The sequence below is a fragment of the Impatiens glandulifera genome, chromosome 2 (assembly GCF_907164915.1).
Source record: "Impatiens glandulifera chromosome 2, dImpGla2.1, whole genome shotgun sequence".
NCBI classification, from domain to species: Eukaryota; Viridiplantae; Streptophyta; class Magnoliopsida; order Ericales; family Balsaminaceae; genus Impatiens; species Impatiens glandulifera.
Genome location: NC_061863.1, coordinates 33,883,662 through 33,902,243, shown reverse-complemented (window position 1 = coordinate 33,902,243; position 18,582 = coordinate 33,883,662).

The window sequence follows — 18,582 nt, the reverse complement described above, 5'->3', positions numbered from 1 at the left end:
TCGGATTTGTCCAAAACTGAAACAGAAATCAAATTGTATCTAAAAGACGATATAATAAATGTACTCTTTAAATCAAATTAAAAACCAGTCTTTAACAATAATTTAAAATGCCATATTGCCTCCACGAGCACTGTTTTCCCATCGCCCACATAGATGAATCTTTCAGCATCACTTGGCAACCGATGACTCATGCAACCCCACATAGAAATACTTATATAAATAGTAGCACCAGAATCTACCCATCAAGTATTTCTAGGTACTGAAGCTAAATTAATCTCTGAACAAACTAAATTAAGAAATGTACCTTTAAAATATTTCTTGGCCACCCAAGGACGATACTTGTTACATTCTTTCTTCATGTGTCCCGCATTACTACAAGAGTAACACTTTCTATTCTATACCTCGGATATGACTTGTTTCTTCTACTCAGGACCCTTAACAACTTCCTTATTCTTTCTCTTTAGGTTATTAACCTTCAGAGCAGTAACTATGTTGGGTCAAATTATTTTGACTGAGGGTCAAAATATTATGACTAATAGAATTTTGATGATGAGTGTATATAAAACTCAAAGAAGAAATCTAAGTCGTCTAATTGTCTTTGTGCAGGTGCATTAAAACATGTTAAATTAGACTAAGTCTGAATGAGGTTCATTAGACTAATTGTCTAACAGACGTAGTTAGACATGTAGTCTAACAGATACGTAGTTAGACGTGCAGTCTAATAGACGTCGTTAGACGTGCAGTCTAACAGATACGTAGTTAGACGTACAGTCTAATAGATGCGTAGTTAGACGTGTAGTCTAACAGACATAGTTAAACGTGCAGTCTAACAGATACGTAGTTAGACGTGTAGTCTAACATGCATAGTTAGACGTGCAGTCTAACATGTGTAGTTAGACGTATAGTCTAACAGATACATAGTTGGGCGTGCAGTCTAACAGATGCGTAGTTAGACGTGCAGTCTAACAGACGTAGTTAGACGTGCAGTCTAACGGATACGTAGTTAGACGTGCAGTCTAACAGACGTAGTCAGACGTACAGTCTAACAGATACGTAGTTAGACGTGTAGTCTAACAGATGCGTAGTTAGACGTGCAGTCTAACAGACGTAGTTAGATGTGCAGTCTAACAGATACATAGTTAGACGTGCATTCTAACAGATGAGAGTTAGACGTGTATAGTCTAACTCCTTCAGATTAGTCTGAAAGGAGACGTAGTTAGACGTGCCGTCTAACAGATGAGAGTTAGACGTGTAGTCCAACTCCTTCAGATTAGTCTGAAGGGAGACGTAGTTAGACGTTCCGTCTAATAGATGAGAGTGAGACGTGTAGTCTAACTCCTTCAGATTAGTTTGAAGGGAAACGTAGTTAGACGTGTCGTCTAATAGATGAGAGTTAGACGTGCAGTCTAACTCCTTCAGATTAGTCTAAAGGGAGACATAGTTAGACGTGACGTCTAACAGATGAGAGTTAGACGTGTAGTCTAACTCCTTCAGATTAGTCTGAAGGGAAACGTAGTTAGACGTTCCGTCTAACAGATGAGAGTTAGACGTGTAGTCTAACTCCTCCAGATTAGTTTGAAAGGGAACCGTAATTAGACGTTTCGTCTAATCCCATTAGACTAGGTGGTCTAATGGATCCTACTATTAGACAGGGGCGTCTAACTTCATTAGACTTGTCAGTCTAATTGAAGCACGTCTAATGCCATGCTTAAGCAGTTGCTTGAAGCTAACATTCGTCTACTCACAATCAACTAGCTGTATGCTACTCTTGCTCCACTTTTCTGTGTAGATCAATACGATAGCCAGTTGCAACTAATTAACTAATGCCACGTAAGCAAATATTCTTGCCACTACTTGTTTCTTGCAAGAAAATCCTAGAAGAATATTCGGCGCACTACCAAATTAGTACGACCACGATCATGATGCACAAAATCTGTTGTACTTGTGTACTATGGAGGCTTTCCAATGGAAGTTCGCCACGTGTCATTATAGAAGATTCGATCGTTGGTACCTGCTCTCTATTTAAAGATCCTCAAGGACAATAGAAGAACTGCTGAATACTAAGAAAAACGCAAACATACAAGCTGATACACGAACGAACTCACAAATTGCTTTCTTGCTTTACTATGTGTACATCAAGAGAGAGTTAAAATCAAAGTATTGTCTAGATGAGTGATATTCTTTAATTTATTGTAAGTTGCACAGAGTCTGTTCTGTTTAATAGTGAGCTAGCCGTACAACTGTATTTGATTCTAAGAAAAGTATAGTTAATCCTTCCGGTGGTTGGAAAAAGGGGTGACGTAAGAGAGTTTGCACCGAACATCCATAAACAAACTACTGTTTTATTTACATTCTGTCATCTTCTCCTTCTTTGGTTCTTAGCTTCAAACCTGAGCAAACGTTTCCGCACTTGAATCTTTCAAGAGTTTGCAAGGGCTTGTGAAGAATAGAAAGTGATTTAAATCCCTAACATAATTTCTATCAAATTGTTTATCCGTAGCCGTCATCAATAACTAGACCCCTATCTCTATTGGTGCTGCCGATCCTTTCAAACTATATGAGCACTTTCGATGCTGTCCAGTTTCAACATTTCCTCCTCTTGTTCGTAATAAGAAATAAGCTCGTTAAGAGACCATTTCTCCTTTTGACAATTATAGCTCACTTAACTAGTTATAATGAGCTGGTAGCAAGAGGAGTATCAGATACATAAGAAGATTTTCGGAAAGATCAAGCTTAAGTGCCTTTAGCCTTGAAACTATATGAGACATTTCCAAGATGTGCTCCCTTATATTACCATTGTCTTTATACTTTAAGGTAATAAGGTGCACTAAAATTGCACTCGTTTCCACCTTATCACTCCTTACAAATCGTTTTTCGATTTTCGTAAGGAACACCTTTGCATTGGTAATATCCTCAAATACTGCACCCGTTAATGCCTCTTGAATACCACGTTTTATGATCATGAGACACATGCAATTTGACTTTTCCTACTTCTCATAGTTAGCCTTGTCACTGGTAGAACTATTTTCCAGAGGAGTCGTGGGGATATCAATCCTTAACGCAAGGTCTAGATCAATGGAGCCTAGGACAATATAAATGTTCTCCTTCTAATCCTTAAAGTTCGTCCCATTTAGAATGGAAATAGAGTTCATGTTAGTAGACATCGTAACATTAGTTGAAAATAGAAAGAAACATAATTAAATTATGCTCAAAATGAAAAACATTAAACAAAAATCAAATATTGGCAAAATCCCATCTCAAGATACCGGTGCAGCATTAATATCAAGTCTTTGGACAATAATATTAATTGCAGTAGTAATCTTGGTGTAGTGATCAAACATTGACAATAAGTGTTGTCAAATAATAGGCCTAGCTTTGGATCGACGTATTATTCACATGCTTACCTTATAGTTGTCACACATTTACCACCACAAGCGTGTATATAAAATTAGTCAAAAATTAACCTTCCTTTGGGCCGATTAATATTCATTAGTAAACGTTTATACACACCAACATCTAATACTCTTCTTAGACTTTTTCCACAAAAGAGGTCATTAGTGACATCATACTTCAATGAGTCTCTTTTGAATATTAGACAACTTTAAAAAAGTCTAGATGTACCAAATATTCAATGTTTATTGATTTTACGCATTAAAATGCACTTTATATTCAATTAAAAAAATTGACTTTAAAATGCCTTTTTTTATTGCAATGGAAGGCCAAAACCTCTTTTTTTATAGAAGTTACGAGATCTTCTAAGATCTTTCTAATAATGATGATTGAAATCATCCTAAATTTAGGGATTTCCAAGAATCTAATCTTCTATATTTAGTAAGCTTTTTCCTTATATGGAATTCCTAGAATCTAATTTTCTATATTTTGTAGGTTTTTTCCTTATATGGAATTCCTAAAATCCAATTTTCTATATTTTGTAGCCTTTTCTTAGAACTTTAATTCACGATAAAAACCTAATATCACTTTTTATGATTGTTAAAACAATATATATGCATAATATCATCAACCAATCATATAAACCACCAAACAACATGCATTTAATCAAAAACAACAAAAACTAGGGTTTTTGAAAAAACAAATTAAATTACCAATTCCTTGAGAATCAATGTACGATAGACTCTGATACAAATTGTTAAATTTTATAAACCAAATCTAATAATACTTTATATAAACTTTAAATAGCCATTAAATGATAAACAAGGGATTTGAGATGATAGATCAATTCAATTACTAGAAGCGGAACATACCTTTAACTTCCATTGTCTTTGGAATAAATTTCGGTTGATGGATCTTCCAATCTAGCACAGCCCTTAACTTCATTTTGAGATTTCACACTCTGTGAATCCACTCTGTCGATAGGGAGACAAGAGAGATGTCTTACATACTGAATGCCATAACCCTACTAATGCCAATCGACATGTATTAAGTCTAATGGGTCTAATCTAGTGTAGGGCTATGTAAATTGGGGACCATAACCATCTTTTTTAGATTTCAGTTATTTATAAATCAGTCCTCATAGATATTTAAATAACCATTTTTTTCTACGGATTTATTCCATAATCTACATATCCCATAAACCTCCTTAATATTGTATTTGATCACTTTAGTTCAAATTTATTACCTAATAGCCGAACACTATAAATATTGCATTAAAGGCCCAATAATTATAGAATTAATTATAAATTAATCCAACAATTCCCACATTCTAGACCACTCCACCAAAAATTTCTGGTGTTATTTAAATAAATAATATTTTAAATATTATGCTTAAAACACTTCCCTAAACAAAATTTAATTAAAAAATATACATTAAACTATATAACACATATGAATGGATGATAATGGGTCATGACTGATTATATTGTTTATTTATACATTTATGGTCATCGCCTATTGCTGGTAAGAAACTTGGTAACGTGTAAGGATAACAATTTTAAATCGCCCCGCGAAAACTGAACCGAATTTTCCGTTTAGGATGTTTTTTCCTGAAATCGAACGGGGATGGGGCGGGGTTAGTATTTGTATCCCCGCTCCGACCCACCCTAATCTCACACCAATTCTGCCCCGAAACACTGGAAACACAATTAAATATATAAAATCGCTAATATATTTATTTATTCATTATATTTTATAAGAGTCATAAGCTTATTTCTTTATAATAACATAAAATTTAAATATATTACAATATATTATATTAAAAAATCTGTTTATATAATTTTATTGTATAATTATTTTATTTTTTAAAAATATTTTATTAACAATGCTCCGCGGGGATTCCTCGAAACTGAGTGAAAGCCAATGGGACGGGAATGGTATTAAAAAATTCACAAAATAAAAACGGGGTGTGGATGATAAATACATTCCCCGCCCTGAACCGCCCTTGCCATACCTAGTAACGTGTATATAGATTGATTAATTTATCAAATATATGAACATAAAATATATATGATTATCAGATATATTGATATATACAATCAATTATATATACATAAAGTTGATAATAATAAAAAAAATAGTAAAACAATTATTTTAAAATACATAATTTTTTAGTAAGATTTTGTTTGAATTTTACTTTCTTTCTAAACTATTTTTTATTTTGTTTTGTAGGTATTGTAAGCACTAAAAATCTACACTCCAAATTATAATATTAAAATAATTATTTTGATTTATTTTTAAATAAATAAAATCAAATTAATTAATCCCATCGCCCAAAACCATTTAATTAGGATAATTATTGTGATAATTAAAGCCTAATTAATTAAGGAAAATGGTCAAAATAATAAAAATAAAATTATTTGGGATAAATATTGTACTCATTTATCTAAAAACAATTTTAAAAAATAATAAGGGACAAAAATAAATAATTTAGAATGAATTGTTGTATCCATTTCATCTAAAACAATTATTTATTTAGCCTTAAATATATATATATATATATATAATAATAATAATAATAAATAAATTGGTAAAATATTTTCCATATTTATTTTAATATTTTGTGTATTTAAAACAATCAAAATTAAAGTCAAAAGAGTGAAATAAAAATCAATTTTAAACAAACCCTTAAGGTTTTTTTAAAATAAAAATTAAATTAGTAATCGAGTGTAGCCGAAAACAGAAAGAAGAATTGCAGTAGGAGCCGCATCCATCGGATGGACACTGAATTCTCATCTAATGCATCAAAGCGCTCCACGTAGTCGGTTGTAGCTGAGAAGAAGCGCGAGCAAGGCACCAGATTGGTTAACACCCATTAACCAAAACGCTAATGGAACGCCCAAACGCATTGGGGCCTCAATAGAACGCTATCAGAACGTCAAATGCATACGAAATAACGTCGTTTTGGCCTTTATTCGTCTTCTTCATCGCGTCGTCGTGAGGATATGGATGAAGATCTGTGTTAATCATCTCTTTTTAGAACTCACTCGTTAGTCAATCATTTTGGCTCATTTATAACCTGAAATGATCACCCTACGATGGTGATCATTTATCCCTATCAAAATAAGGATGATTCATCCTTGTTCCGCCGACTTAAACCAAGAATAGCCAAAAGGCATTAATGGGTTTTTGGCTGATTCAGGCCATTTGAAGCCTCCACAACCTCAGAACAACTATAAAAATAAACCCCTAAATCATTCCCAAACTAGGGAATCTATTTCAAAGCAACTATAAATAAATGAAAATTTTAAGTTCTTGAATTGGTTCGAACAAGTAGTCAATGTTCTTGTCTTGGTACCAATCAACTATATGTAGTATACGGAAGTTACATTTCAAAACAACTTCAAAATTAAAAACCTATTTTTTTTATCACAAATTGTTTTGAATAAATTGATCATCATCTAGGTTGATTCATACCTTGATATGATGATCAACATGTTCTTTGGAGCTTTGTGAAGCTACCTAAGATCTTGGATCAAATAGTTAGAGTTAAAAACATAAATTTAAAAACCTGCACTTTTGTGTTCTTGAGAACCAATGCTTGTTAGCCTAGGACCGATGTTCTTAACCTAGGATCGATGTTCTTGAGCTAGGATCGAGAATTCCGACCGATGTTCTTGATCTAGGATTGAGAAATTTGACCAAAGATTTTTACCTAGGACTGAGAGGTCTAACTTAGGACCGAGAGGTCCAACTTGGGACCGAGACTCCCAAACCTTGGGACCGATAAGTTTGACATTGGGACCAAGAATTCCTATCTCGGGCCCGAGAGCTCCCGAACCTAGGACCGATGGACTTAACCTAGAGTTATCCCAGGACCGAGAGGTTTATATACCTCAACCGAGGGACTTAGCCCAGAGTTAACCCAAGCCTTATATGTTTGTAAACCTAGACTGGTAAAATTAACCAAGGACCGAGTGTCCTTCGCACGTAGACCGAGGGACTTTGGTACTCATATCGAAGATCCCGAACCTCAACTAAGAGTCTCCTCGACCCAGACTGAGGGCCTGTTGACGTCGACCAATAAAAACGAACCCAAGTCTTAGGACTCTAGTCCTAAAATCGGGTTGGTTCCACTTTTCAAAATCCAAAATTATTTATGTAATTTTGGGACTCCAAATCATTTTCTAGATATCCCGAAAAATTTAAAAATAATTTAAAAATACTTTTGTGATATTTTCACAAAAATATTTCGATAAAGGCTCATTTGGTGTTTATTTATAAACCCTAATGACTTTAAAAATGACTGATATTTTTCAGGTATTTCCTCCTAAGCGATCATCAAGAACATGTACCATCATATAAATATTGTTATTTTAATATATTAAATAACACACAAACCTTACGCATGCTTAGGACCAGAAGAATAATCGGTAAAAATAAAATGTTATACAACCGATTTTCAAAAGCCAACTTTATAAGTAAAGACCGTTTTTAAAATTTGTATAGAGGATGAATCGCGAAAACTCTTTCCTGAGTATCATCAAACTACAAACTAAAAGAAAACTCAGGTCAATATGTTTGTACACGTATGCCAACCTTTTATTCATTTTAAAAAATCATGAGACTTTGTTTCAAAATAAATAATATTTTAAAATAATTATGTTTGATTAATTTAAACTAAAGGATTTTCTAAGAATTAAATTATAATTTGATTATCATAAATTCTTGGATTATTTTAAATTGAACCCCGAAATTAATTATTTTTAATTAATTTCAAAAGCTGTCAGGAATCAATAAAATCTTTTAAAAATATTGTTTTATTTGAAAAGAAAATTCTTGACAAAACTAAAAACTTAAAGGGTTTTATGGGGATTATAGTATCATTCCCCGAGCTTCGCTACTCACTACATGTACTATAATTTTATTTTATTTCGTTACGTTTTAGATTTAGGACCATGACATAAATGCATGCCCTAAGAATATAATGATACAAAACTAGACACATGTTTATGCTTTGATTATCTTTAGACGCATGTTATAGGATTGGATAAATAAAGTGTAAAATAATATTCTTTTAAATGGTCAAAATCTTAAAGTGGAGACTATTATGTGATAGACACGTGATACATAGAGTGACTTTCTCAAGTATAACCAAGCATCGAACCAAGAACATAATTTCTAAAATGTGTTTGAACAAACAAATTTCCCTCCCTAATTTCTCTAGTAGTAAATTAGGTAGCGACTCTGTAAAAGTCAAAACTAGTCTAAATCAATATTTTTAAATGCACTCTAGTTGTGCTTACTTACCATTTTAATTCATCGTCTCACTCGAGAGTCAAGAGGAAAGTGAGTTATGGGGCACGATTATTGAGTAACGAAAACCCTTCTCGGGAAGAGTTGATTTTTGACATTATAGTAGGGAACTATGAATGGAAGAAATGGTTAACACTGATTATTTTCTACGTTCAAACTCATTGAACAAATCACACTGAAGCCTCAAGGTGGGTGGACATTATCATTCCTCATTGACAATCTTAACACATAAACAATAGATGTATAGGCTTCGTCCAATGACGTATACCTTATAATATCTTCAAAGCTAATTCAAATAGAAAAACAATATGTATTTTTTGGGAAGAATATTTAAGCATTAGAATATATTTTAAATTAGTTAAAATTGATATTCAAGCTAAGCATCATATGTTCCCAACAGAGTCGTCAAAATATTGTACGTGATAACAAGTAAAAACTACTTAGATTGATTATAGAACTTACACTTTTTATTCTATTATTATTTATTTTATGAGTAAGAGGTATCAATTTTTTTTCTTGAAATCGAAAAGTCAAAAATCATTAAAACTCTATACATTTTAGACAGCCCCAAAATGTTATTAATGTCAAATTTAGGTGAGATTAGGAATTATGGTAAGTTGTCATAGATCATTTTTAGGTTTTTCGATATAATACAACCTCACGTATAAAGAGTTGTCACCTAATTTTTTAATTAGGAAATAATTTATACGTATGCACACCATAATTAGAGATTCTTTATTAGTTCAGTTTTTGATTTCGTGTAGAAAATGGTTAAAAGCGCTATGTTCCACAACGTCCTGAAGGTCTCTACTACAACAATTTTGACTTTTAAAATATATCGTTACTCTTTACTTTTTTTAGTTTCCCTTTTTAACATATTTTGAGTTCGTTATGATCATCCGCATTTGTGTGTAATTTTATTTTTTTATCTTTTTCTTACAATATATAGACAAGAATAAACATATATAAGTAAGTAAAATACATTAATGAAAATATGTAAAAACAAATAAAACCCTACAAAAGAGAGAAAGGGTTAGGCAAAAATATCACATATATGCACCTCTTAGAAAAAATCATTAAATTCCTTTAAGAGTGTGTCAAAAATTCAATGTGTTTTGGAAAAATCTCAAGAGTTTGATAGAAACAAACATTTCCATGATTTCAACCATGTCAACATTTTTATGAATGTTTTGAAAGATGTGTTTATGCAAATATTGAGAAATAATTTTTTTTTAATGTTTTTTAAGGTTTTATGCATTTTTAAATTTTTAGCAATATAATGAAAACTATGAAAAATAAAGAAATCCACATGTAAACTTACACAAAGAAAAGTCAAGAAAAACAAAATAATAAACCCTAAAGTGTAAACAGATTTTTGGTCAAAAGACTAAAACCGTGACTAAAAAAATATATAAAAAGACCGGCTACATGGAAAAGGGTTGAGATTTAGGGTCTCTGCCCTTGGAAAACATGGCTGAGTCATCAGTGACTGGTCAAGGATCACCAGTCGGATGCAAGATTGGCTGCTAGAATCCTCGATTGAAACAACAGTCGGCTGCTGGAATCTTCGGTCGGACCATCAGTCGACTACTAGAATCCTTGGTCAGTAACATCGGTCGCTCCTTCAGTTGGCAACAATTGCAGCATTCGGTCGACATCATCAAGGTAAGCCAAGAACTTGACCATGGTTGGTTTCTTGGTTAAAAATATAGCCATGGAAAATGTTCTTGGTTGGCCAATCCTAAAATCAAATTAAATAACCCAAAGTAACTATGCACAAAGAAAAAATATTCTTGAATTTAATTTGGTGTTTTAATTTGTACAACAAAAAGTTATAGTTAAATTACATTAATGGACCAAGAACATTAAAGAAAATTTATTGAAGGTTCTTGAAGTCAATTAGCTTATTACATCTTTGTACGTATTAATCTAAAATATGCACGGGCCAAATACAAAATTATGCTATAACCTCTATTTTGGTTCCTCATCTCTAAGATAGAACAATTTCTGAAAGGATAGTCTTTCACTCTACTTTTTTATGAGATTCGAGAAGAAGGTCAGCAAAAAGTTCTATAACATAACTTTTGTAGAAAAGTTTTTCCTAAAATGCATACCTGAGGTTGTTTCTACAATTGAAGTTTGTTAGGATCGGGATCGCCAAAGGAGACTAGGGTCTCACAAAGGTGAACGCTTACACATACGCCGATTGATAATAACCCTGTTAGAGGTTAGTATTGGTCTCTATACTTCGCAAGTTGTCACAAACTCTTGAACCGAGTTCAAATGTGAAAACGTTTGTTTCAACTTGAAGCAACGAATGCACGATTTGGACAATAATAAGAGCACACAAAGTAATATGAGCACACAACACAAGATTTATGGATGTTCGGAGATAAACTCCTAGTTTACCCCTTCTTCTCAAATGTTTGAGAAGAATATTCACTAGAATATTCAGACCGCTTATGTCGAACAACTGATGCTTAGTAACAGCTCGTTTTCGACCTCTCAATACTTTCACTCTGTTGAACAGAAACAGATTCTGTCAACTTACAATACTCATCACTCACACATAATAGATGAAATTGTAATACACACTTGTAAGGTTCTAACACTTGTGAATGTTGAATAGCTGGTAAGACAGATAGCTTGAGTAAAAGGTTGTACAAAAGGTTTTTCAATGTATGCAAGGTGCTCGAGGTACTCAATCCGGTTGAGCTTTGTTCTCTTAAATAGAAATATGACAAGTCATATTCTTCAACTTCAACGAATATACTTCCATGATAGTACTTTATTTCTTGAATTTGATTGATTGAAGATCGGTGTAGTACAACTTTGAGATATTCTTTGATATTGTTTGATAATAAGTCAACATGGCATTAATTTGATTAATGATTTCCTAGGAGTAAATCAGCATACGATTTTGTCTTCTAATGATTTGTCTGTCTGGAACAATATGGAAAGCAACTGCTCTCAAAATGCTTTATCAGACTTGCACCGAAATAGTAATTAAGGTTAATTTGGCAGACATCTGCTCCTAAGAAGGTTTCATCAGACTTGTATTAAAATGACAATAATACAGTCTATACATTGAAGACTGCCCTATGTATTTACCGAAATTGTTTTGCATAACACTGAATAGGAAACTGTCGGCTGCGCTTTGTATAAAACTATTTTAGCATATAATTGGTAGCGCTTTTGGAGATGGGACTGAAGATATTACCATTATATGGCTGATGCCGAGTATATAATCGATATGGAGAGTAACTAACGGTTGCGCCTTTTGTAAATAGCTGGGCAAACTACCATTGGATAGATACTACCGATTCCGCATATACCAATACCGAAGTAAGAATACTACCGGTTCCGCTTCTTGGAGTAAAGGCCGATCATTCTACCGATTACGCTTCATGTATAATAGACTGAAGATACTACCGATCAGAATACCGGACAAACTACCAGTTGCGCTTTATAACATATAACCGATAAGTCTACCGATCAACTTATTGAGCGGTAGAGCCGATTTCTACTACCGAACCGATCTACTACCGGTTGGTCTACCGGTTCCACTTCTTATGAATGACCGAATAGATAACCGATCATACTACCGGTTGCGCCGTCTTTATAAAACCGTTGAGATAATACCGATTGCGCTTCTTTAAGTAAATAACCAAACAAATAACCGATCATACTATCGGTTGCACCGTCTTTATAAAACCGAAGAGATAATACCGGTTGCGCTTCTTTAAGTAAATAACCGAACAGATAACCGAACATACTACCGGTTGCGCCATCTTTATAAAACCCAAGAGATAATACCAACTGCGCTTCTTTAAGTAAATAAACGAACAGATAACTGATCATACTACCGGTTGCGCCGTCTTTATAAAACCGAAGAGATAATACCGGTTGCACTTCTTTATATCGGTTTGCTGAATTTTGTAGTCGTCTTTATGGAAAAACTGAGCAGCTTTATTTTCCGGTTTTCTTTATTCTGCACAAAATTAAATTGGTTAAGTTCTTTAGATAATTAATTACTACTAATTCATTATCTAATTTATCTAACAATTTCTCCCTTTTTGATTATTTAATCAAAATATTCAAAACCTTGTAATCGTTGGCCGCTTATATTAAGTTAATTTTCATTTGATTCTAACAATTTCTCCCTCTTTAATAGTTTAGAATAAATTATCAAAGCTAGTTTATTTTATTGAAAATGGTCATCTGATTTCTTGCAATTTCTCTCTTTTGATTGTTTTAACTTTAAAACTATCAAAACCAGCATTTTAAAAGGAGATTTATCATGAGGCATTCCTATTTAATAAGAATAATGATAAATAGAGTAAGTAACGTAAACCAGATATTTCAACCCAAAAGTACATAAAGTAAAAGCATAATAGATAAGGAATGTATAAAAAGGAAGGATTTAGTGTCTCCCTCTTCTCAGTTTTGAAACTGGTTGTGTGAGGTCTTCTTTAATCCATTTTGATATGAATCCCTGATTTTTCTGTCTACTTTTCATCCTTCATAGTCTGTATCAGAATAACTTGTTAAATTAAAACTAGAATCCTTCGGATACCACAATCCCAAATCTTGAGTTCCCTTAAGATATTTCAATATTCTTTTAGAAGTAATATAATGAGATTGTTTAGAATTAGGCTGAAATCTCCCACAGACTCCAACCAAAAATAGAATATATGGTCGGCTTGCTGTCAGGTAGAGAAGTGAGCCAATGATTACACGATATGCCGTGATGTCAATACTTTGACCATCTTCATCCTTATCTAGCTTGATCGAGGAGCTCATTGGGGTTGAGGCAGCATAACAACTTTCCATACCAAACTTCTTTAATAGCTCTTTTGTGTACTTGGCTTGATTTATGAATGTTCCTATTTCAATCTGTCAAACTTGAAGTCCTAAGAAGAAACTCAGCTCCCCATCATACTCATTTCAAATTTGTCAGTCATCATCTTAGAAAACTTGTCACATAACTTGGGTTAGTTGAACCGAAAATAATGTCATCTACATAGATTTGTACAAGTAATATATGCTCATTTTTCTCAAATTTAAATAATATTTTATCTACAGATCCTATGGTAAAGTCATGATCAAACAAGAATTTTGTTAATGCATCATACCATGCTCTAGGAGCTTGTTTAAGACTGTAAAGAGCTTTTTCCAATCTATACACATGACTGATTAATACTGGATTTTTAAAACCGGGAGGCTTTTCAACGTACACCTCTTCATTTATGATACTGTTAAGGAAAACACTTTTAACATCCATTTGAAAAACTTTGAAATTTTAAATGCAGCAAATGATAGAAATATTCTAAAAGCCTCTAGTCTGGTCACATGAGCAGATGATTCTTCAAAATCAATACCTTCTTCCTGTTTATATCCTTGAGCCACTAGTCTAGCCTTATTCCTCGTAACCAAACCGTTTTCATTGCGTTTATTTCGAAAGACCCATCTAGTTCCTATGACAGATTGATTAACTGGTCTTGGAACTAGATGCCAGACTTTGTTTCTCTCAAACTGATTTAGTTCCTCTTGCATTGCTAAGATCCAATCGGGATCCAGTAATGCTTCATCCACCTTTTTAGGTTCAATCTGTGAAATAAATACAGAGTTTGCTTATTCTTTTAACAGTTGATGCCTAGTTCTGATGGGTGTAGAGGGATTACCTATAATCAAATTAGGAGGATGATCTTTATTCCATTTAAAGTTCGGTCCTGAAATTCTTTTTGACTGACCATGTATTTGATCAAGATTTGACTGACCGGTAGGCTGATCAATGTCAGGCCGACCGGTTTCCTCAACATTATCCGAGGTGTCAACTACTTGCTATGAAACAACTTGATCTTGCTGAACTTCAGCATTGTTAACCAGTTGATCATAAACAAATCTTCGGTAGACCGGAGCTTCATCTTTACTATCAGATTGAATATTTATATTTTCCAATCTGTTAGATAAGTCAATGGTTAAGGAAGTGTTACTTTCAATAGATTCATCAAATACAACATGAGATGATTCCTCAATAATAAGGGTCCTATTATTATAAACTCTATATTCTTTACTAACTTCAGAATATGCTAACATGATATCAACATCCAATTTAGCGTCAAAAGTGGTCAAATAGTTTTTGTCATTATTGTGTATATAACACTTACAACCAAAGATCTTAAAATACCGGATATTAGGAACCTTATCATGGTAAACTTCAAAATGCGTTTTATTAAGACGTTTATTTATCATGGACCGATTTTGAGTATAGCATGCGGTATTAATAGACTCTGTCCAAAGTTTTTGAGCAACGCCTAAATTAGCTATCATGGTTCTTGCAGCTTCCTTGAGGGTTCGGTTTCCCCTCTCAGCTAATCCATTTTGTTGAGGGATTCTAGTACTAGACAACTCATGTCTAATACTGTTAAGATTCTATTAGTAAATTCGGTGTCTCTATCACTTCTGATTTTGTTAACACGTACAAAATTTTCATTTTGTACTCTTTTAAGCATATTAATCAGATTTGGTGTAGCTTGATTTTTGAAACTAAGAAAATAACCCAAGTATATATAGAGTAATTATTAATAATCACTAAAGTGTAGTTCATTCCTCCTAAGCTGGTTACCCTAATCGTTCTAAAAAGATCCATATGAAGGAGTTCTAAATATCTGCTGGATTGAATGTTTCCTTTACTTGTAAACATTGATTTAATTTGTTTATCCATCTGACAAGCAGAACATACCTTATCTTTTGAAAACTTCATATTAGGAATGCCTTGAACTAACTCTTTAGTGCAAATATAGTTGATTGTTTTAAAGTTCAAGTGATTTAGTTTTTTGTGCCAAAGCCAATTTTGATCATTTTTAGTAATCATGCAAACAGAGTTAGGACATTTAGTCTTTCAATCTACTTTATAAATGTTTCTTATCTTATGCCCTGTCAATAAAGTATTTCCCTGTTGGTTCATAACTAAGCATGATTGTTTATGGAATTCAACAACATATCATATATCACACATTTGACTAATGCTAAGTAAGTTATAGCATAGATTTTCAACAAGTAGCACGTTATTTATGGTTAGGTTACCATGGACAAGCTTACCCTTAGAGTTGTCACCGAAAATGATCTTTGAACCAGATTCTTTCACAATGTCGGTCAACAACTTGCTGTTTCCTGTCATGTGTCTTGAACACCCATTGTCCAAATACCATTCTGAATCCTCTAAGTGTTTACTCTGTTTATCCTGCAAAATACAACTATTTACACCTTTTTGGTACCCATATTTAATTGGGTCCACGGTTAATTAGTCCCTTGGGGATCCATACTCGAATTATTCGAATGAATCTCCATGTGGTAATCTTAATAGTTCTACTTGTATCAGGCTTGACATCTCTCTGTCTGCCTTTGAATACCTCATTATATTGTGGTGATGATCTTTAATGAACCTTTTCTGCCCTTTTGTTGTGTTATTGTTTAACCGGCCGGTTGACTTTCCTTCTCTCAAGATTAAGCCAGCGTGACTTGTCGGTTGGTCCTACATATGTTGGTTCCTTTGCCAGTTTTGAGTCGTAACTTGCTTCATTGTTGGTTGAAGTACTATTGATAAAAGTTATAAATGGTAGCTTGTCTTTATTGAGTTTCAACTCTTTGCATGAATTATCTGGGATGCTATTGTCATAACCTAGACCGAAATTGCAGTTAGGAGGTCTCTGATGACTCGTCATCTGGCTCACAACATCTCCAGATTTCTTCCATGCAACAATCACGTATTTGGTTCTTTCGTTTCTTCAGTCAACAGTTGAACTGTCTCCTTGAGCTTCTCATTCTCAGAGGATAGTTCAATCATTCCACCAGTTTGATTATTTAACTAGGTTGGTATGAGATTAGACATATTCCTATACTCAATGACCATTTCATTGAGTGTAGTAATCAAATCTTCTCGAGTGAATTCCTTAGAGGTAAAGTCGAATACCTCTTCCTCGTTTGCCATAAGACATTGGATTCCTTCATCGTCACTGTCTGAATCACTATGTGCCCACTGACTTCCACCATCATTAGCTAATAAGACCTTTTGGATCTCCTTATTTTGATTGTTTGATTGGCGATCTTCCCTTTGGTTCTGATCGGTTGGCTTTTTGTCGTCTCTTCTTGGCTTCCGGCACTCCGACCTGTAGTGACCTAAGGCATCACAATTAAAACAATGAACATTAGCTTTATTACCGTTACAGTTGTTGTAGCTATAAGAGTTGGTGGGTTGGTTCTTCTTCATGAATTTTCCGAACTTCCTGGTCAGCATAACCATTGCATCATCACTGAACTATTCGACTGTCTTGATAGGTACTAGAGCTGCCGGTTCCACGAAGGTCACCAAAGCTCTGGTAGTTGTTGAAGTTGAGGCCTCATCTTCATTTCTTGATTTAATTTCAAACTCATAGGTTTTCAGATCTTCAAAGACATCATGTAACTTCATCTTATGAAGACCTTTTGATTCTCTCATCACCATGGTTTTGACATCCCAAGCGCTAGGAAGTGATCTTAGAGCTTTGACAATTGTCTCTTTGTTGTCGTATTTCTTTCCATGAAGTGAGAGTTCATTCACAATTCTTGTGAAACAGTCACCAAATTCCTTTATTGTTTCTCCGGGGCGCATCTTGATATTTTCAAATTTTTTAGTAGCCACCATGATCTTGTTTTCCTTTGTTCGCTCGTTTCTTTCGTGACGCTGAATGGCTGTCTCCCATACTTCTATTACAGTAGTGCATCCTCTAATTTTAGCGAGCATGTTCTTGTCCAAGGTTTTGTATATGACATTTCTGCCAAAATTGTCGAGGTTGTTCCTTCTTCTGTCCTCACTCGTCCACTTGTTCCTATCCTTGTCAATCGTTATTGAACCGTCGGAGATGATAAACATCATGTCATCGTTTATGGTGGTTAGGTGTAGTTGCATGCGTAGCTTCCAATCAACAAAGTCTTCGCTTTCGAGTAGTGGAGCCTTGTCACTGTAAGACATGCTGACGTCTAGTTGCTTGAGTATAGAGACTAGTTTCTCTAATACCACTTGTTAGGATTGGGATCGCCAAAAGAGACTAGGGTCTCACAAAGGTGAACATACACACACGCCGATTGATAATAATTATGTTAGAGGTTAGTATCGGTCTCTATACTTCGCAAGTTGTCACAAACTCTTGAACTGAGTTCAAGTGCGGAAATAATTGTTTCAACTTGAAACAACGAATGCATGGTTTAGACAGCAATAAGAGGACACAAAGTAATATGAGGACATAACACAGGATTTATGGATGTTCGGAGATAAAACTCCTATGTCACCCCTTCTTCTCAAACCTTTGAGAAGGATATTCACTAGAATATTCAGATCGTTTACAATGTTTATGTCAAACAACCGATGCTTAATAACAGCTCGTTTTCGACCTCTTAATACTTTCACTCTATTGAACACAAACAGATTTTGTCAACTTACAATACTCACCACTCACACAGAATAAATGAAATTGTAATACACACTTGTAAGGTTCTAACATTTGTGAATGTTGAATAACTGGTAAGACAGATAGCTTGAGTAAAAGGTTGTACAAAAGGTTTTTCAATGTATGCAAGGTGCTCGAGGTACTCAATCCGGTTGAGCTTTGTTCTCTTAAATAGAAATATGACAACGATCATATTCTTCAACTTTAACGGATATATTTCCTTGATAGTACTTCATTTCTTGAACTTGATTGGTTAAAGATCGATGTAGTACAACTTTGACATATCCTTTGATCTTGTTTGATAATAAGTCAACATGATATTAATTTGATTAATGATTTCCGAGGAGCAGATCAGCATACGATTTTGTCTTCTAATGATTACACTGTC